The following is a 6,000-nucleotide window of genomic DNA, read 5'->3' on the forward strand; positions in this document are numbered from 1 at the left end:
TAAAGATGCATAGTATCTAGATTTTCTTTGTGAAGGACTCCCAGTTTGGGTTAATGGTAGAAACTGACTCAATTACATATAGATATAAGACAAAATATATATTTAAAAAGGTGAAGTGAGAAAATAAAGCAATTTGAGCAGAGACTCAAGTAAAGTTAAAATGGTTAAATGGATTTCATTACTAGATTGCAAATATCCATGAAGCCAAGGACCATGTCCCCTAGGAAAGGAGCAAGCTACACATTTCTCAATATTTTCCCACTTTAATGTCAAAACAATTCATTTTATTATCTTGTAAATACCATATTAGCACAAAGCAGCTTAACATGAAGAAAAATCCTTAACAATTATAAATATTCTCCAATCACAAGTTTAAATGGCCTGAAAGGTTGAGTGCAGAGAAAGCAAAGCACAGGCGACCTAGAAGGAAATGGTACCTAAGGGAAATACTCCATCGGCTTGTAGGTGCCCTTGAATGCTCACACTCTTATGTTTTTGCCGTGAGCAATAAGCCAGAGACTCTATTTTTTGTTCTATCAAAACAAGACTGATTTTCTACAGTATAATTCCCATTGCCTTATGATTTCATTACTTGAGTTATAGAACTTAAGCAATTCTTTTAATTATAGCATAAAATGCTCTAGTTACAATAGCTTAGGGAATATATTACTCACTCACTGACAGTAACATATTTCAATGATTTGTACCTCACCCACAATTCTTAAAGAAGAAAAACGTGTTTTCAATATCTGTTAACTGACTTATTTTAAATAAGCTGATTTTTTAATAATATATCTTTGGGTCAAGCCTCAAAATATTATATATCCATGGCAACAAGTAATACAAGATTAGGGCTAAGGTTATTATGAATCTTATTTAGATAATAAGTAGACTTTAATAAGACAACCTTTTTGTCATGAAAACAGCCATGTCTTTTTATTCTACTTACAATACTCTCTGATAGTCTATATTGAGATAAAATACTAAATAGACAGATTTCACAAATGTACTTTTCCTTCTAGACTATACTTTATGCTAGATTCTCAATTCTGCCCATTTAAATTTATAGATAATATAAAACTGTGTAAATAATTTTGAAATAGTGAGGCAAATGAAATTGAGTATTCTGTATGTGTATGTACACATGTGTGTTTTTGTTGATATTTATTTTGTCTTTTTTATTTTAAGGCAATAGACAAATCTCTGAGCTTTCAGATTCATTGATGTTATCAAATGCCCCAATATCTATGTCACTTATATGTGTAAATAATTTGACTGCAAATTTATAAGTGCATTTTGTTGAAGAGTTTTCTGATTTTATTTTATTCTTGCTGGGCCTCAAATATTGTCAAACTTTTGTGTTTACCTGGATGGAATTGAAACACATTCTTTTTATTAAAGTATCCCAAGAATGGGGAAAAATATATCTAATGTACTCAATACTATTAAAGCAATATATAAACAACTACATTAAAGAAAAAACACAAGTATACTCTAGCAGGAGGAAGGGAGAGGCGGGATGCAGCCGGTGGGAGGGGGAGGGCTATTGGTGGGATCTCATCTAATGTACACTATATGAGGGCATCCAGTATGCCCCCGGGGGAAGGACTGACCTACAACTTGCACTTTGCCTTACTATGGAAAACAATGTTGCCTCAACATTTGTACCCTCATATGAATCTGAAATTTTTTTTTTTTTTTTTTTTTTTGACGGAGCCTCAAGCTATCCCCCTGGGTAGAGTGCCATGGCATCACGCTCACAGCAACCTCCAACTCCTGGGCTCAAGCAAGTCTCCTGCCTCAGCCTCCCAAGTAGCTGGGACTACAGGCGCCCGCCACAATGCCTGGCCATTTTTTGGTTGCAGCCATCATTGTTGTTTGGCGGGCGGGCTGGGGATTCAAACCCGCCACCTTAGGTGTATGTGGCTGGCGCCTTAGCCGCTTGAGCCACAGGCGCTGAGCCGATGAATCTGAAATTTTAATATTATACACAAAAGGAAAAAAATAAAAGCTTTGTCACAAGGTTTTTATTTTCCATTTTAATGTGTATGGGTTGTCGGAAGAAATAGCAATCTTATAAATCAGAAAATTTATGAAGGTAAAAGGAAGAATATAGTCCTAGAATTTTGATTTAAATGTGTAATCTTAACCACAACTACTTTTGTGCAAACCAGAATATTGAAATAGGTTGGTGTGCTTTTTCATGTTGACTGACATAATATTTCATTATTATTGCTATTCTCATTGTATTAGTTAAATAATTTTAATTGAGTGCTTTGCATATTCTAATCACTATGCTAAATACCTCACCAGTATTACCTCGTGTAATCACATAATATACCAATATGTATCATCTCATTTTTCATATGAAAAAATTAAAGCATAGCTTAAGACACTGCCTTAATCACACATTTACTGATTACCAGGACAAAGATTTGAACTCAGGTACTCTGATCCAGGACAGTTTTTGTTTCAATGAAGTATAATATGTTGCAGAAGAATAATCATAGTGCTTGCAATTAATTGTACAAATAAGGATTATTAGTAGATGATTCTGGAGTATTAAACAGAAAATAAGATCATTAGAATTATATGTTACATTTATTATAACAGTTAATTACATGGAGCAAAGAAGGTTCCAGGGTAAGGGCTGACAGCAGATGTGGCAGCAAGAAGAGCAGCACCTCCAGCCAGTGGCCGTTCACGTCAGCAGCTTTGAGTGTCACTTAGTCACACTGTCACTGACATCAGCGTTAATGCCTTCTCTGTGTTAGGAAGTGGACCCTGTGGTCACTGGTGAACTCAAAAGCCAGTTTCATCATTTTGTCACCTAGCACCGGACTTGTTTCCACATTCATTCTCTTCCAAGTCATATGCTTAAATAATTTCCTTAGGGACAGAATGACCAGGGTTTCCTCTTTATAATTCATCTAGCTGAAAGTAGCTAGTTATCCTCTTAAAATTGGAATATTCGTAAGATAGTGGACTGCCATAAAGATCAAATAATTCAACATTTAAATTTAAGAATTCAGTGTTATTCTGTTCTGTTTGGGGGAATACCTCTGCAAAAGTTTAAATCTTATTTCTAGCCTTAAATGTCCATGATTAGAATTAGTGCAGATTCTACACCAATGGCTTTGATAAATCATTTATATTAATATTTAGTGCTCAGAGGCTAATAAAAGATTATGTAGCAGAATTTCAAAATTAATGATTGTGAATGAAGATGGTAGTATGCAGCATATCCCGTGACTTAACTAGTCCATGAAAAATATCTAGAGTCTCTATCATTTAAATATGTAAATATTTTAGGTCACAGCCTGGTTGGATAAGCAATGGATACTCAGGATCGGTTCCTACAAGGATCAAAATATTTCCTTCAAATTTTTTATAAATCAATTCAAATACATATGCAAGTTCAGGAGGAAAATCTAAAATTCCTTTATAGTATTTTAAAAAGGCCATAGCTAAGGAAACTGAAGACATAGAAATGAAATGTCTTGGCACTCAGTCAAATCACCTACAACGAAGCTCACTTTTACTAAGGATCCATCAATGTAGGCCACATTTATACCAAAACTGTGACAAAGATGGTCCAGGTGGTCACCGAGAAACATTACAAGCACCTGAACAATGCTTTCCACATGAACAAGCACGTGTGTTAGGAGATCAGTGTTACTCCCCACAAGCAGCACTGTAGCAAGATGGCAGCTTAGGCCAAGCATTTGATGGAGAAGATTCACCAAGGCCGTGTGAGAGCAATCTCCATCAAGCTGCAAGGAGAGAAAAGAGAAAGGAAAGGTAATAATTATGTTCCTTATTTTCCAGCCCTTGATCACGAGGTTGCTAAAGTAGATCCTGACACAAAAGAAATGTTAAAGCTTTTGAACTTTGCCAGTCTGTCTAAGGTGCTGGTCACTCAGCCCATAGTTGGGATGAAATTCAATACAACAGGAGGATTTGTTTGAATCTTTATGCTATGCTGTAGTATTTTCAATATTCCTTTGGCAATAGCAAAATAAATAAATAAATTTAATAAATAAAAATTCTTACACAAATTCTTACAAAGGAGAAGAAAGCCAAGCCAAGTGTGTTGGTTCATTGGTGCCCAATGGGGTGAAAGTCAAAGCAGTGTTTGCAATCGTGATTCAACCCTCAGTGTGCTTGTTGCCTGAATCTAAACCCACCGCAGACTAAGGATTTGTCTTTAAAGACAGGGAACACTAAAGTGTAGAAGGAACTCAGTTTTTTTGTTATCTAAGTCTTTAAGAAAATACAAGAAAACCATAGCTGTTGCTTCTAATTTTAACTTTATATTATCATGTCAAATGTGGCTGGTAGATGATAGTTTATGGATACCTTTCAGAAAAGTCCCATCTCAAAATGGACTGCTGGATTGAAGAATTAAATTAAAATGAGAGTTTTTCCTACAGATTTTTTCTGAAGAGCTAAGTAGAGACAACAGAGTTCATTAATGATTCACGTGTGAAATGAAGACTCCTAAGCATGAATGGTGATGTGGCAACCATCACCTCCCCAAATCACAAACAAAATGTTTGTCCCAGGGAGATAATTTTTCTGCCACATCTCTTGTAAAAAAAGAGTTCACTTAAAATAGTGAAGCCAGTTCACTTAAAATAGTCTAAAGACTTGGTATTTCAGTTCTTGCTGAGTGTCACTCAATGAGAAGACCCACCAGACAGCAGAACATTTCCTTCCCTCTTTGTTACAGAGAAAACAGTGACCAGGGCTGGCAGATTCCGGAGTGCTGAACAGACGTTTGGCCACCTATGGCCTGCTGATCTTCACAGTGGTTTTCACTGTTTTGAGTCAAACTAAAATAAGCCTGTTAGAAAAAAGTGTTTGTTGGAATAGTCTAACAAAAAGGCGGAATCGATGTGGTTAGTTGGCCTCATTTTTCCAGGCCTTAAATAATTTTATTACGGCTCTCCTGAGGGCTGGGTGTTTGAATGTCAGGATACCCAATCTTCACAGAAAACAAGTTTTACATTTTTAGCATTGCATAATAAGCCTGGGGCCACGCCAGGCCTCATTAATAAAAACCTAATGGTGAAACAATAACAAGGAGGAAATGCCAATGAAGCACAATTTTGTTGAGACGGAATGATTTCTCACCCCAGCAGGCTTGTTGCATTTGACATTTTATGAAATCAGCCAAAGTGGAAGAAGGAATGGCTCCTGGAGGGGAAATATGACGTCAGCATGTTGGGAGTCTCCGGGGGAGCTGACACCCCTGAAAAGGGCTGGGGAGTGTGAATTTGGACAGCAGTTCCTGGGATCAGTCTTTGTGAGCAATGTCTCCTTCTCCGTAAATGTGCTCCGTATTCACGAGGCACAGCCTTCTCCCTACATCAGCAAAAAGAGGCAGCCGGCAAACAGAGGGAAGAAAGATCACCAGGCATTCCAGAGTGCACTGTCTTCCCATCTATCTCTCCGTGCCATATGTTTGCTTTTATTTTGGCCAGGCACAACAAATCTGCTTGGAGAAAATTCTGAAGGAAACAAAGGTGCCTTTGCCAATATTATGTTGCTTTTTGACAAGCCCTGAGATTTCTGAGGGGAATCCACTATAAATGGGATCAGGTCATTCATTTATGTTGTGCGCAAATATAATTTAATGATACAACCTCTACAGAGAGCAAGCTTTCCTAAGGGTAGGCACTTGCAGATTAAGGGTAAAGCATTCTTCAAGATCAAGTAATCGAGAAAGGTGCTCTTTGTATTCTGAAATGCCCTTGTTGCAAATATTGGGTATATTGATTACGCTTACACTTAATGGATACAACCCTTAACTGGGGGATAGACAAACCTCACAAGAGCAAAATCAAAAGCCCTAGCTAGACTTCATATTTTCTACGTGACTGCTCTAAAGGAGTCGTGCTTGCTTTTTGGCATAAACAATTATAGAATATTTCCAAGTCATATTTAATGTGAGAGCCAGACTACAAATTTTTATCTGTACTTTGGATAATTCTAAAA

This window comes from Otolemur garnettii, unplaced genomic scaffold (assembly GCF_000181295.1).
Source record: "Otolemur garnettii isolate 467f Iridium unplaced genomic scaffold, OtoGar3 scaffold00100, whole genome shotgun sequence".
NCBI lineage: Eukaryota > Metazoa > Chordata > Mammalia > Primates > Galagidae > Otolemur > Otolemur garnettii.